Raw genomic sequence first — 17,583 nt, 5'->3', positions numbered from 1 at the left:
CCAAAATCAAAAAAATAATTACCACACATTGCCAACCTTACATAACACCTCTGAGCAGGGCTGGTTTTAGAATGAGTGTGGTTGACAGCAGAGGACACCACTAAATCCATGTGAAAATCCATTCTGCAGTCTGAGGAGTGGGAGCCACCTGACACCTAGAAGCTCTTAAGAGTCTAAATGTTATATATGAAAGATAATTACTTGTAAACTGCATTTTTAAAACTGTTGCCTAAAGAGTTATGCATGTACCTAGCTATATTGTGTGTCCACTGATAAAAATCAGTGATAGTTTTTGCACACATGCACACACATAGCATAAACCATAGCAACACTAGTTTTACACTAACTTCCACAAATAACAGTGCATTGTAACACTAGTAATGCCACACCAGATCAGTGACTGTTATTTAGCAGTTACCAAACAACAGCTCTAGTAAGTCACTTTTAATCACTTCACTGAAAAATAATGCATACCTTTTGTTCTCCTTGATTTCACAGAATATCCTTGATTTGATGGTGACTCCCTTTACTCCCACAAAATTGCCAAATTATGGAACACTCTTCCACAACCCATCACACAAAATCCTCCACCACCACAAGTTCAAACTCCTAAAGAACTACCTAGCCAAACACTGGCTTTGCTCCTGCTATTCACCAGGCTAATTTCTTCCTACCTCCCTGTACCATACCTTATCCTCTACTCTGACGTCCTGCTATACTCTGTCCATCTCTCTGCAAACTCGGCAGACTCATAATTAGTTCTCATACTGTTTCACTGATAGAGATGCAGAGGACAGGAAGAAATGGAAACAGTTGATCTGCTGTGGCGACCCCTAACGGGAGCAGCCGAAAGAAGAAGAAGAAGAAGACTGTTTCATTGATAGACAGTGATTCTTTGTTTCCAGCCCATACTATAAATACATTTGGAATAGGAATTAATCTCCCTGTCTTTATTTCACTGTTGATATACATGCATACTGTCTCAGAATTTATTGTGCACATTGTCTTTGTACTCTGTATTCTGTACAAGTTTACAATGGCTTGACTTTCCACTTGAGACTCTGTATACTTGTGTAGACTGCTATTTGTATTCTGTACTGACTGCTGTATTATAATTGTATTTTAAAATTATGTAGTATTGTAAGCTTTATTACTGCATGTGGAGCTTTCCTCCCTGGGCCTCCTCTAAAAACGGGCTTTTGGCCCAACCGGGCACTACCCGGTTAACAAATGTAATAATAATAATAATAATAATAATAATAATAATTTTGTGTCATACTTTTGCCATCTTTTCATAAAAAAATTTGGTTTGCTGGTATATCATTTATAATTACAGATAGTTAATAATGCCAGATATTTAGAGTTTCATATTTCTAATTGTTCAGAAAATGCATACTGATGCAAACAGAGCACCTCACTGGCCCTCTTTAAAAGAAATCTTGACGAGTGGATGGGAAATAGAAAGTTCACCCTGGGGAGCACTCCAGTGGCTTTACTCAATAGAGGCACTGGAACTAAGGTCAGGTGGCATGATGCCAGGTTAATCCTATGGGCTAGGCTTGTAAAGGTTCCAGGGCCATTAGCCTAGTACATACCTATGAACCTATGAACCTATGCTATTAAATTTTCAGTGAATTAGAGTAATATTTAAAAATCATATCTAATTGTGAGCCATTATTTCACCATTAGTGTTGGCATTTTGGCATTGCCCAGATTTTGTGGGTAAAGAAGTTGAGAGTTATAGTATCTGTTGTCCTGCCAGTATTTATAAAACTCTCTGAAACAGAAAACCATCCCCAAATATCAAGAGTGTCTGCTTTTCTTAAAATCCCAGGTAAGTACTGATATTGCTAACTTTCAGCTGCCAGTCTCTAGTGCTTAAAACTCTTACCTTCATTGAGTGATTACCAGCTTTCTCCTTACAGGGTCATGCTACAGCCCTGTTTAGGATAAAATGCATAATTGGAGAATGATTTTTTTCCTAATTTTCCCCTAACTAACAATAGGTTTTATCAGCATCAAAGATAATAAGGGGGCTCTCCACAGCTGTAGGTATCACTGGTGACTAAAGTCAGCTAAGATGTTAGCTTTAGTGGAGGGAATGTACACTAGCAGGCTTTAACTAAGTCAGGGGTACTTTGTCAGTGGTAAAACATTTAATGAAATTATGAAGCCTACTACTTGACAATGGACTCATTTGTTTTTAAATTGATCTACCATGAATCTGCTTCTTATATGTAGCTGTGATAAATTACCAGTATAATTGTAAATCTATAAAATTACCTCCTGCTTGTGTTACTATTTATTAACAAGCCTACTCTGTATTATGTTATTCAACTAGGAAAATAATTGTATTTTTTCCTCTTTTCTTGCTTTGTCGTTTTCATACTGATTTATAGAGCTTTTCTCCTTGGGCCTCTGCTGAAAAAGGATTTGCTTTTGTTGACCCAGAAAGCCTACCTAAGTAAACAAATGTAAATAAATAAATAAATACATTTTCAAGGTGAGGAAATTGTGCCAATCCTTAGGATTCCAGATCCTATGAGTAATTATTACCCATTTGGTTTATTAAGTACACAAGATTGTTATACTAGATCTTGTTGATTTGGCAAATATGTAACAAAATATCTAAAGAAGATAACATTCTGTAGTTGGGGCCCCCCAGCGACTGCAGGGATCACTGGTGCCTAAAGCTGTCTATGGTTTTATGGCATTAGGTATTTAGACAGGCACATGGGGATGACAGGAGTAGCAGGGGAAACTCAACCAGTGCCCATACTTCCCACAGAGGGTAGTAATGGGGTACTACTGCAAAAGAGATGGATAGTAACAGCAAGCCTGAATGTGAGCTGCAGCTGTCAAAAGTTATTATACAATGGACTTCCAGACAGAAGCAATGTAGATGTGTTTTTGGAAGAGCTCATGCCTCTTACCCAATGTCTTTTATTAATGTTTTACAACAATATCAAGAAAGGGATGGTATTATCAGTATATGTACTTATTTATACAACCGTTCATATTGTTTGAGGTGAGAAAAAAGTCCTGAAAGAGTTTAACCTTATTCTGGGGAAGCCCTGAGATATGCCCAAGTCTACCAAGGAGTATCTAGAATGGAGGACCCACCTGACAAAGAGATAGCAGACAACGTGAACTTAAGAGACAAATGTACGTCCTCAGCAGAGCATAGCAAAACTGTTAAAAATAAATATTAAATCAACTGATTATACTGAATGGGAAACAAGAAAAGTGAAAAATGGAGCTAGTGTTCTCCAGGTACTCAGACCAACTGCTGGAGATGAATGAAAAGTTAAAATATTTTCCCCATAGAATGGTACCAGTTGAAACCAGGTGAGATCTGAAAGAATCTTGGCAGGATGATTCAGAAGGCAAAGGGACAAGACGAATCTCCATTTTCTGGGATATCAGAGATACCAGAGGCAGATGAAATCTCATGTTAGTTGACAAAAGAGTTTACTGGTTATTGTTTTTTTTTTTTTTTTCTTTGTAATATAGTGGTGGCTTTCAATCACTGGCTTGCATTTTTATTTTAAAGTTTTTCTTGAAGTAAGTTTATGGCCATTTTATTTATTTTTGTTTTTAATGAAAAAAATGTAATATGCAAGACTCTCAATTAACTTGCATTTCTTACCTCATGCAAACTAAATAAGAATTTATTATTATCCCAACAAAAAGGAAGTTAAATAGCCAATGAGTGCTTCTTTAACCCACACTGTCACTTTATTCTTTATTTTCTATGTAATGTAAGTAGCAAAGGCTGGTAACTAGTAGCTGAATAATTGAAGAAGAAGAAGAAGGGCCTGGGAAAATGAGAAAACATCTTGCTGCTTAAAATGGGCTTCCTTAAAAAAAATAACATTGACTACTTAACAGGTTCATCTTGCAGAGGGTCACATTGCCTTTCTAATGGATATGTTTTTTCAACTAGCACTCTAAAATAATTGGAAACTGATCTTTATTTGGCTTAGCGGATGGAGTATGGCACAGCAGAAAAGTCATTTAAAGAAATATTTTCATTTTTTTTATTTAAATATGGTTACGTAAAAACAATGACTTCATTCAGCTAGATTTCATAAAGTGAATGAATGCATCTGCTTTTTGTTAGGCAAAGCAGTGATGTAGGTGCAAACTTCAAGGCTTATAAAAGAGAATATTAATAGCACATGATATATTCTGAAATGATGAGAAATGATGTGAGAAGAAGAGACAGCAACTAAAGGGATGGCTGTATATATATGGCAAAGGCTAAACTGGTAAAAATACTAATTTTACTTTCTCCTGACTTGTTATCCAAGAAAACAATTGCAGGATGGGGAAGAAACACACTGAAACACTTGCATGTGGGGAAAGTTGGCACCTAGTTGGCACCCAGGCTGTGACCAGTAGTCAAGCATCTCGGTGACATTACTTGACTACAGTGGGTTGGGAGTTGTAGACTGTAGCCTTAAGCAGATCAGAGTTTTGCTTGCACCAGGAACAGTACTGAGGGATGTTAAAAAACAAATCATATATAAAGGTTAACTAAGAATCTTAAGGGAAATTAAGACATAGCTAACAGCATTAATTGACATGACAAATGTCCTCTTAATTCCTCACAAACGGTCTGATGGGCTGTTCCAGAATTTTAAATATGTATATATATATATATATATATATATATATATATATATATATATATATATATGTATATGTGTGTGTGTGTGTGTGTGTGTGTGTATATATATATATATATATATATATGTGTGTGTGTGTATATATATATATATATATATATATATATATATATATATATATATATGTATATACACACACACACATATATAAATCATACAACCTAAGTAACATTACATAAATTATTCAGTTCCTGCCCCTTTTTTTAAACAAAAAACATCTTTATTAAACCATCACATACGACATAAGCAATCATACATTTTTATAAATGAAAAAGAACCACAACAACACAATCCTAATTGCAAGCATTTTACATCACAAACCATACTGACACACTCCAAGTTGGAAACAAATTTAGCTAGATATATATTAAGAGCTCTGCAGAAATAGCTTGTATTAGTTAGGACATTATAAGAAAAATTGGAAGAAAGGTACAAGGATGTAGTTTATTTTGATTCAAAAATGATTTCTGATGATGGTGGGATGGCTATTATGCAAAAATGAGGAGAAGGCATTGCTGAAAATCAAAGTATGACAGAGAATTAATGGGGTTGGAATATGCTTTTATCTTGGCATAGTTTGCTGTGATAGTGTATGGGTGATTTCTGCCCTTTTAAAGGTAGTCTGCCTTCTCATTAGGAACAAAATACAATGGATATTTTATATATATATATATATATATATATATATATATATATATATATATATACACACACACACACACACACACACACACACACACACACACACACACACACACATATATATATAAACCTGCATATTCATGTATTTTTTTAAGCTGGTTTACAAAACTTGGTTAACATAAACTTTGATGCTCATTGTTTATCTATCTATGTATTGTTTATTGTTCTATTAGTTTATTAGTTAATTCCATGAATTTTAACAGCACTGTACATTCAGATTTGTTCTGTTAACTGGGGACTAAAAAATGTACTGACTTCTGTGAACTGCCTGTTACTGGAAGTGCAGTAGTCTTATTACTTGTATAATTTTTGTACAAGTAAGCTTTTATATTCAAGGGAGCACTTTACTTACAGTCTAGAGACCTGTTCCTGGGAACCAAATGACCACTACCCTTTAATTCTCAGTTTTAAGTTAGACAAGAAAGTTATTCCAATTCACTGTTAAGTGAAGATATATTACTGTGGGGTCAGGAATTTGATATGGAGTTTGAATACTTTGCTGCTGATTGTGCAGGGCTTCAGGAGAATGCCCTTATACTGCAGGAAATTAGCTTAGCAATCAACAGGTATTCCACAGATATAAACTCAGTGAATGAGGTACCAAAAATGATATGTTGAGAGAGGATCAGATGACAATGCAGAAAATTTTAGGATTTAAAATCAAAACATGTAAAACTGGGTTTTAAGGTAGAACAGGTGAAGACTGTTCTGAAACTAATTAACTTTCAGAGCATACCAACAAACTTAAAATACCTAGCGCTGTGGCTGGGGCTACAAGTGGTAGAGAGGACAGTACATAACATGAGAAATGCAGAAAGTGAAGAATGGTAAAGGATCCATCAATTATGCTAATAGTTGTCAGAAAAATATTATGAAAAACTGCACACTGAGGAACAGGTTTTAGACAATATAACATAGCAAACTGAGGTATATTTGTTGGAGATAGGATTGTTACATTTTCAGTCAAACAAGGCATGTAAGTTGCTACAAGGGTGGAGGAAAGAGAAAACAAGAAAATGATCAAAAGAATGGCTAGAAGTAAAATTCTAAGATTAGATGGCATCTCATTAGAAATGTCCTTATATGTTAAAGATGAACAAAGCAGAGCTCAGGAAGTTGACCTAACAAGATTTTGAACACAGCAGTTTCCTACTAATGTGGATGTGATGACCACTCTCTGGGCCAGTGAACAAGGAGCTTTAATCCTCACCACTGACACCTGTGGGGAATGTTCACTTTCAGAGAAATAGACACACAGTATTTTCAGATGCTGCTCTCTGCACCAAGTACAATTTCCTTTAGGAGCACACAGGGAACACAGTCGGCCCAGAGTGTGGATTTCTTTATATCTGTCTCCCTCCAGGGATCCATTAAGGCTACCCACTAGCATAGCTATAGGGTTAAGTCCTCAGCTGAGTGTCCAAGCCAAGTCATCCACCACCCTTTCTGTGCAACCAGTGCTTTGTGTCCCTGCTCCAAGTAGCTGACACACACACACACACACACACACACACACAAACACTGTGAGATTTGATTTTTCACACACGCACACACACATCTAGCTGGTACAGATCCCCTTCTGCCCACCCTATACGAGTATTTATAAGGCCATACACCAGATACATAATAAAGGGTGTCCAATTATAATGTGTATAATTAATAATTAATACTATAGTAAATGACAGAAGTTGCTAGACCTTCAGGAATTGGCCCACAATTACACAACTAAATAAAATATAGCACTCTCAAAGGTTAAATACCTTCTAAAAGGACCAGCCACAATAAAAGTTTTAAATATATATATATATATATATATATATATATATATATATATATATATATATAAATATATAATAAATAGTAAAAGAACATGAAAATACTGAATATATCTGTATAGTAAACCACAGAGTTCAAATCACAGGAAATATTGAAAATAACATTGATGGACAGACTCAAACAAAGAACCAATCAACCCCATAAATCCACCACTGCACAGCTCTCTGACAACTCAGTTGGCTGGAACTTCCCAATCTGTTAGCACTAAAGCAACTTTCACTTGCCCATAAAATCATATACAACCCCACTAACTGCCCAGCTCTTTCAAACCTGGTAAAGCCTAACACCAACTGTAGGCTACTTAGGTCATCCAACAAACTAATGCTAAAAGTGACCCATTGTCACAAGTATCATGGCAACTCTCTCTACTCCTAGAAAATAGCCAACTACTGCAATAATCTTCCCCATCACATCCTAGAAAATCCCAAACTATCCTCATTTAAAATCACCCTGAAAGATTATCTAAATACTAACTGGCTTTGTCCCTGTATTGCTCCTGGCTAGTTTTTCTTTCTATTGCTGCTTATCTTTTGCATGTAATTTCTATTTATTTCTCATCTCTTCCATGACTTGCATACTATCTCTTTGATTGTACACCTTCATTACTTCATAATTTTTTACATAACTTATACTGCATACTATGTAAAAGTTTGCTATTACCTTATAATCCTTGTTGATCCTGTTACATGTTTTGTTATATTTTTTTACTTAACTAATTTGTACTGTTCTGGAGCTTTTATCCCTGGGTCTCCACTGAAAATGGGTTTTTCCAACCCAGTCGGACACTACTTAGTTAACAAATGTAAATAAATATAAAATGAATAAATACTTAAATGAAGCTTCACTATATTTCACTGACTGAATATAGGAGAATTAGTATTTGCTACTTACTTAATAGACCAAGGTAGATGATGTGGTAAATGATCCTTCTTGTTGTCAGGCCCAGGACAGATTACTCAATACTGTGAAAACACTCCCTGTAATATCTAAAACATAATTTCTAAGATGTCTGGCAGAATGACCTCATCTGGTCACCTGACTATAGGTTCTCACAGTATTTCCACCTTTGAAGCTGAGACAGGAATTTAGAACAGACAGCTACAATGCACATCTAAATGTTTATGGCAGTGCCCTGGAGCCATGAAACAATTACAGTATTTCCCCTCTTCTTTACAGAGGCTATTAAACAATGGTTTCTTCCAGACCTACCGTCTTCAGTCCTATTCATCACTGTGGGATGCCATTTTAACAGCTTCCCTTATTTTTCTTAAAGTAAGCAAGCTGGTTAACCTTTGTTCTTCCAAGGTCCTTTGCTAGCATATATACATACAGTGTCTCATGTATTTTCCTTCTCTGTCCAGTAGGACCCACTGTTGATACATTTTTTTAACAGTAGCAACTTTACAAATACATTTTGATATTGAAATGCCATACAGTTCTAATACATTTGTAACATAAGCATCTGTACAGTCAATTTGGTATTCAAATGCCATATAGTTCTAATACTTTTGTAACATAAGCATCTTGCACACATCAGTTTGATATTCAAAGACTTATCATTCTTTACAGAATTCCAGCTGGCTATGCTGGCACTAGCCCATATCATCACAGCAGAACTAAGCAATAACAGTAGAAGTGACAAAATATCTTAAGAATGCTATGATGGCAGAATCATATAGTCCAGTATCAATGCTCACTCATGATTATTATTTATTTATGGAAGCACTGGCTAAGAGCCTGGCTGCATTCTACCATCACTAATACATTTCTAGTCTGGCCTGTATGGATTTACTTATTTTTACTTTGTTGAAAGGGAGTGTGGCCTGATCTGAGAACACTTTTCAGCCACAACCTGGGTGCAAATACATAGCCACAGAGATAAATACATGATAAGGAATTAGTAGCTAAAACTGCCCTTGTAAGTGGGTAATCTCATAATGTATGTATCCAAACTGAAAAGGGACATGTATTGTACCCTATGATGAATGAATACATTTTTATAGGCTTTAAGGATATAAATTAACTGCTCTAAAGATAAATATATCAAAATCCTATATGTCTCATCAGAGAACATGTTATGTAAATTCCCTGTTTTAGAGATGCTGGATCAGTTTACCTGTATGGATGTTAAACTAGGTAGCTTATCATAGAATAGTACTACGCTGACATATAATAAAGTAAATCATAAAGTTAAGGCATTTTTTTCCAAAAGAGTAAAAATAGTGTATTTGACCCCTCCCCCATGAATCCAAATTTCAGCGTAGTTTTTCTTTGTTATTTATCTGTGCAGTAGCTGAGACTCTATTCATCCTACTGCCTTAATTTTCCCTTAAAATCCAAAAGGTGTTATTGTATTTTCTATCAGTAAGAGGCAAACACAGATTGGACTGAAAAGTTCTTCCAGCTTCTGTGGGAGGGTTTGATGACTCAGACTTTAAAATATACAGTAAAGCTGTTCTTTTTGAAATTGTTCTATAATTTAAATGCTAATGCATACAAAGCAGTTTGGAAAATCTGTATTTATGGGATTTTAAAGAAAGAAAGTTGTTATACTCTGTGTAAGTTGACTAATGGAGGTGACAATACAGTGTCAAGTTCTGGGAACACAGTAGTGAAGTTAGTCTTATCAACACTCAAGGGTAAAGAAAATATCAACTGTATAGGGAAATTGTTACTTGTATATCAGTTAAAACATTGGGGGCCTTGAACATGTGAGTTTACATGGAGATGGAACACGCCTTGGGAATTGGTATTCCAGGAAGAATTGCACTTGGGCAATATTTTTAGAAATTATGACAAGCATATATGAAATTTTACAGGAAGTCAGATTCTGTAAAATGCTATAATATTCTTAATGGAATGCAGCAAAATAGCAATTTAGAGATGTTAATAGCACCCTTTTCTCTCATAGATAAGGTCATCATGTAAATGTTCTGTTCATCTCTGGCTTATTCATATTTAAAATGTAAGGGCTAAAAACTTCATGGAATGTATGACTAGGCCTCTAAAGATCTGCACGGATCTATACCTGGTAAATACATATACACCTAAGAACCTATGAACACATATATTTTTGATTTAGTAAACTAGGTTATGGCTTCTACAGGAGAAAGCCTGAAATAAAGGATTAACAAATAAGGTTTATACTTCTGTGGTAAATACTATGAAATTTGAGATAAATAAATTTAGAATGATTTAAGAAGGGGACTTACAAATTTAAATGCCTGATAAAGTTTGGGCAAAGGTGTTGCCGACAACAACAAGACTACAAAATCAAGATATTTTTGGGAGGTAATGTTTGTTAATATACTTCTATATGTACTTGGGGTTTGGCCTTATGTTTACAGGAGTTAGTAACAGATGTTGGAGATATGGTTATGGAGAGCTAGAAGACTGGAAATATATTCTAGGATTGTATGAAACTGGATATAATTAAACAGAATTTATAAGATGGCATAACCAAATTGTGTCCCAGTAAGATTCAACTAACACCTGCTTTCTATTTGATTACTCTGAGATCAGGATTTTTTTTTTACATAGATCTATAGCAAGGTCTTTATTACATCTCCTAATATTGTGAGCAAAAAAGAGCAGCACCGCACAAATGGTGAAAGGATGACTCACCAAGAAAAGAAGTTATTGAGTTAATGAAGGGACTATATGAGTTAGAAGTATAAAATAGAAATACTAGATAAAAACAACAAATATTGAATAAATGGTCTTCCAAGACTCTTAAGATGCTTGAATAGAGCTAATGATTATATAGACTGTTGGAGTAATTAGAATTAAATTTTTGTTCAGATATTTTTATATAATCTTAGAAAGTTAATTGAAGGGGTTAAATTTATTTAAACGTGGTTATATGAGTCTTTACTTCTTTCCCTTATTTTATTTTTCCTAGGAAGAATAACATAATTTATAATTTTGTAGAGCAGTATGTCATTATTGTTATTTTCAAGGTATTAAGTTACTTTCCAGAAATATAAAGCTACAAATTTTATATATTGCAGGTTATATTACAGTCTGTTATTTGGGTCTATATCAGAAGATCGAAGTTTCAAAACTTCAAATCTGATATGGTCAACACCATATGATCGAAGTTTTGAAACTTCACATTTTTTAACGGAGATCTCTGTACAGCAGAGAAAGGGAAGATTTTTCTTTTCTACACTGTAATGCAATCTTGCAGTTGGCATATTTAAGTAATGGGTGGTGTGGTGGGGGCAGGTGAGCTTGCCCCCCTGCTTAGAGTGTTTAAATGGTTTGTTTTTGTAGGTTGTTGTGTTTTATTACATTTTTGACATTTCCAAACTTCGATTATATGGTGTCGACCATACCAGATTCGAAGTTTTGAAACTTCAATCATGTAATACAGACCCTATTATTTGATGTATATAGCTGTACTTTGTGATTGCATTTGGTTATACTTTTTAAATACAGTGTTTGAGTTTAATAAAAAGTTACTAGACTGTCTTTGAAAGGGGCTACTTCAATGAAAGAATTAGGTGGCAACAGCAATAGTGAATCTAATCCACAAATGTAAAAAGAAGTTAGGCTTCCTTTTGGAAAGGAAACTAGGAAGGTTCACAGAGAAAGATTTAAGAGGCTCAGCTCCTAGATCTCACCTTACAGTCACTTCATACCCCTATGAATTCTTTCATTGTTGGTGAACTTCCCAGGATGCTCTGCCATATAGTTTACAATCCCTTTCATGACAAACAATCCTCAGATCTTTCCTCAATCATCCACCTTCAATTTGCAGACTGTGGTTCCTTATCCATTTGCAGTTTTTGCTCTTAATAATTCTCATCTCCAAGCACACTTTTTTGGTTCTTTTAAGATACTTGAAAGTCTCTCTGATGTTTCCCTCCTTTCCTCGTCTGTGCATATACTAAGTGTTCTATTAACCTTTCCTCATAAGTTTTTTTAGTGCAGATCTTAAACTACCTTGGTATCCCTTGTCTGAATAGTCCTAACCATTTCCGTGCTCTTTCAAATATGGGGCATCCAGATGTGCACCAGTACTGAAGATGGGATCTCATCAATAGCTTGTAGAGATGAGGTACATCTTTCTTTTTTCATTCTTAACAATTTTGTCTATACAATGTAAGGTCCTTCTCATTTTTCCTAATAACATCTTGAAATTCCATTTAAAAGTTGTATGAAATAAATATCAGGTCTCTTTGCATCTTTAGGTACTTAAGCCTCATTGTGTAGTTTTCCCCTGAAATTTGTTTTTTGATGCACCTAACTCTGCAGTGATATGCATTAAATCTAAGTTGTCATATACTGAAGTGTTACTGCAGTCAGTCAGATATCATTTCATCATGCCCAAGCCACGCTATATATTCACAAGTTTGTATGTTAGTGTCAGCTGCAAATATACCTCATTTCCCTTCCGGACCCCCACCCCCTGCAGCTCTGTAATGTCACTTGTGCATGCAAGTGTGAGTGTGTGTGTGTGTGTGTGTGTGTGTGTGTGTGTGTGTGTGGTGTACATACATAGATGGAGAGAGAAAGAGATAGTGGCATAATGCCAATTGAAATTTTGATTTATTTATTTTAAATTAACTCTTACCCTCATTTATTCACTGCAAAAAAACAGCATTTGAACTGAAGAGAATGTCTTCTGTGTTTTGGGACACATAACTTGGCTGATATACCAAACTACAGTAATTTTTCATTCCTGCATCACAGCTTCCAAGTGAACAAAAATTTGGAGTTAATTACTCCATCAAGGAGAAACAGAGAACTGTGTTGTGGTGTGAGCAAACTGCTGCATGTTGACAGACAAAATGGAGACATTTATAGTGACTCTATTGCAGACTAACACAATCAAGGCTCAATATACAGTGGCCTTTCAGGAGATTATTGAGGCTATAGATAAACAATTGGCCAGTGTCCAGGAAAACATGCATTCTTACATCTTATAGCAACTATGCTGACCACTTCAATCACCATACCATCACTAAATAAACTCAGCATGGATGATGACCCTGAAGCATATATTGGTGCTTTGGAGAGATATGCTACCCATGAGTGTTGGACTCGGTTTCACTAGGACAAAATGTTGTCTTCTCAGCCAACATGGGGACGCACTGAAAGCATGAATTGACATGAAAGTTACTTACTCTATGAACAATCAAAAAAGCTAAAAAAAAGTTGGTAGGACCAGTTTGTCTTCTGATTTGAAACAAAAACCTTAAATATCATAGCTAGACATTTAAAACCAATAAAATGGTACGAAGACAAATGTCTGATCTAAAGCATGTTTTAGACTTATGATTAGAACAGGAAATAAACATAAACATAAAATTATCGACATTTTTGTGCATGATAAATTCAAAAGGGCAATCTGAGGTAATGCAGACACAGGCAATTTAAATAATCCAGACCTCAGTCAGTTTGGTTTTGCAAAGGGCAGATCCTGTCTCCTGAACCTACTAAACTTGTTTGAAAATATTGCAGAGCTATGCACAGTGGTCACTCCATGCACTCTGTTTACCTTGGCCTGGCCAGTGCTTTTGACACTATCTTCCATGCTGATATAATTGAAAAATTAGACAAACTTAACATAAACCTCTGCATTGTCTGTTGGATTGCAAATTGGCTATCCAACAGATCCCAGGTAGCAAAATTTGCTGGTACCACCTCCAAACATAAAACTGTGACTAGTGAAGTATCACTGTGATTGCCATTTATTTTGCAGACATCCAAGACAATATCCTAGAAGCATGATTGACTGAGTTTGCTGATGATTAGAAACTGTACACTGTTGTTTGCTCATCCTCTAATACAAAACACTTCCAGCAAGGGCTGGAATATGTACATACTTGGTGTACTATCTCAAGCTAAATGCAGACATAAAAGTGCGTCATTGTAGCTTTCAGCAGAACAGATATTCTCTCTCTCTCTCTCTCTCTCTCTCTCTCTCTCTCTCTCTCTCTCGTTAATTTTCAATGGAATAATCTTCAAATTCAAAGTTCTATTGCCACAGTACTCTTTCCTTACCAGATATATCACTGAATGCAATGTCCCCTTGGATATATAAAAGGCAAAGCAAATTGCTCCATTGGAAAGGTCCCAGTGATTCATAACCATGAAAATTACAAGTTTTAACTCCTTCACCTGCCCTAAGAGATTAGCAAAACCCTTTTAATACTTAGTAGCCTACCAGCCACTCTGCAATGACCTGTGTCTCACTTTTTCAGCCATAAAAGACCCAGTCCTATTTGTCCTCCAATTTCTTCACAAAACCAGTGGCTCAAGAAACACCTGTACTAGGAACCTAAATCTACACAAACAAATAAATAAGATGCATTGGAGGGATAGATTAGTAACTCAATGTATTCCCATCCTGTGGAACAAGTAATATGTCAAACAAAGTACTTACTCTGTCTGCCATTAAAACTAGCATTGACAATTGGAATGGTAGACACACATTTATACCAGGGCTATACCATGAACAGCCCTATTTGATTTGGCAGGTGAGCATTATTAAGTGCTTGGAAAGCATGTCAAGCACTTTTATGTGGTTCTGCTTAAAGGTGTATAAGGTTATGGTTCTTGTGTTTGCTTACCTAGTTTTGTTCCTCTGTTTTTATGTAATTTACAAAATGGGCTTTTCTGAGTGACTCTAAGTACTGATAAACTGGGTATGCTAAGCGAAAGGTTGTTAGCTAATAAAGCACTGTTTAGAAATTAGCTACCCAAGTCTTTAACAAAAAATGTGCAGATGCCTTTGAACACCCAACATTTGTCAGACACTGAAATAATATGTTTCAAATGTGGGAAGAGGGGACACACTGCTAAAAATTATTTAATAAGTAGCACTATACCTAATAAAATTGATTTCTACCCAACATGATGATAATGAAATGTACCAAATAAATCTGATAGCGCAAGTGGCAGAAGATGAGAATCAGCATATTGTCACTTTGCCACTACTAAGTTAGCCAAATGTATACTATTGCTGATGGGAAGGAACTGAATGGGACTATTGGATTCTTGAAGCATGCTGACATCTGTTATGGAACCTTAAGTCTGTAAGCATAAAATGTATGCCAAGAGACAGGTGGAAATAATTTGTGTTCACGGGGACAGGAATCCTATAACACAGGTGGAAATTCAATGTTGGTCCTGTATCTCTTTAGCACCTATTTTAACACATGATATGTAATAAGTCAGGGCTTCCCACATTTCAAGTCATTGTGAAAAATTGCACGGGGAGGGAGAACAATTAGATAATTTGTGACCTGAATATACCTCTAGTAAAAATGAGAAGGTAGCAGCAACAGGCTGGCAAACTACTAAGAAAACATAGCCCTGAATATACATCCAATAAAAATGGGAGGGTGCAACAACAAATTCACTCACTGTTATAATAAACAGTAGTGATAAATCAAAATGGATAGGTATAGAAACTCCAAATGAAGGAAAAATAAAGTCTGGCTTTAACCAAAAGGGATGGAACAACCTGTGTGTTATCTGAAAACTGTTATTGTTTTACCAGAAAACTCCAGTTGTTAAGTTACTGAATGAAGTCAATGTAGAGACTGACAGGGAGAGAGCCTTTAGTGCATGGTATAAACTTTGTTAAAAGGTTCCGATTATTAAAGTAATGAAGGCTGTTTGTATATAGACAGAGAGGGAATAAATTCCATAACAGAAAAAAAGTAAACCTAAACAGTCTTGGGTTTGCCTCTGAAAGGTCAAAACAGGGGACTAGCTAGAAAGAGGACTCTCAGCATCAGTTAACTTAGAGAAACAGAAGTTACTGAGATAAAAGTAAAGGAATTGCTAAAGACAAATGCAGAAGAAAGTATCTGGTGCAGGTTGTTTGTTTTAGAAAAAAAGGAATAGGAGAAGACACACATATATCTATATTTACAGGTGATGAGGCTATACCCTCCCTCTACTTCATGTCAGGACATTAGTGAAGGTACTTCTGACATGGAAGATTTGCAGCTGTAGAAGGGCAATGCATTAAGAAGGGCCAGAGAAAATATAGCCAGAATAAAAGGCGAAATAGGTGAGCAGGTTGACCCATCCCATACCTGTATTATGAGTTAAAGAATGACTTATTGCACAAAGTAAATAAACACAAAGAATTGCCATGCCAAGTGTTAGCTCCAACATCTTTTGGAATACTTGTGATGAAAATGGCATACAGCCCTATTTTGGGAGGACACTTTGGAAAACATGCCCAGAATGTCAAAGATTGCACCATATTTTAAGTTCACAAGTCTACTGATATCCATGACTACCACTGAAGATCCCATGAATATTTTGGATCAGCAATGGCTACCAATGCATTCTAGTGATTATTGGCTATGCAACTAAGTTTTATGAAGCTGTACACCTACAAAAAGCTAAACGTAAAGCAATAGTGAGATAACTATAATCTGTCTCCTATCTATGTATCCTTAAAGAAATATTCGCGTACCAGAGAATCCAGGGTAATGGACCAGGTTACGAAGATTTTAAAGTAAATTAGGTAAGAGTGCCAGTGTCCCATTTTCAAACTGATGGTTTATTGGAGTTTTTCTGAAGTCTGTGCTAAATAAAGGCCATGTCATTAAAAGAAGCTAAGAACTTGGATCAGTTACTTTCTTACCTCTTTTGTGTTGCAAGAAATGTGCCCCAAGCTTTATTTTTCTTTGTGTTTTTACATTTAATAAATGGATTGGAGGACTTCTCCAAGGTCCATTTTCAGCCATGATCTGGGCCATGTGGCAATGACACAGTTCATGACAAAAAAGAACAATATTTGACCTCTGACATTTCATCTGATTGACAATAGTAGACATTTTATGCAGTGTAAAATAATATAAGTAAAATATTGTATTTTTTCAAATGAATAACAATATAAGGATTCTTTGACATATTATTTATACAGTAGGTAAAAACAATCAGTAAAACCTCAAGTAAAATTATAACATGTATAGTAGAGAACTTAGTATATAAAGTGAGGTAATCAGTAGTACCACTGAAAGAACAGCTGCTGTAAAATTTGCCATAGAAGCATATCAATGAATATGTAGCACAACACACATACTAAGGTAAAAAGCCATTGAAAGGGACTTTAACATCCTTAACTAGTATGTAAAATATTTGATATATACAGAGGAACATATTTACAATAATATAATGAATCCAAGAGGCGACTAGCCTGGTGGGACTAGCCTGTTCAACAAAGAAAAAATCTACAATCGATACCAATACACTGTGCCTGGGTGTTCAATCCCAGCTGTACAAATATACTGACTTTGTCTGTAGCTCAGGAACAAGAAGTAAAACAGTTCCAGCTGAAACAAGGAGCTTTTTTGTGCTACCAAGTAGAATGTTTAATTCA

Source organism: Protopterus annectens, chromosome 6.part0, assembly GCF_019279795.1.
Source record: "Protopterus annectens isolate FY-2018-M chromosome 6.part0, PAN1.0, whole genome shotgun sequence".
In the NCBI taxonomy this organism is placed as follows: domain Eukaryota; kingdom Metazoa; phylum Chordata; order Ceratodontiformes; family Protopteridae; genus Protopterus; species Protopterus annectens.
Note: the sequence above shows the minus strand (reverse complement) of the source record.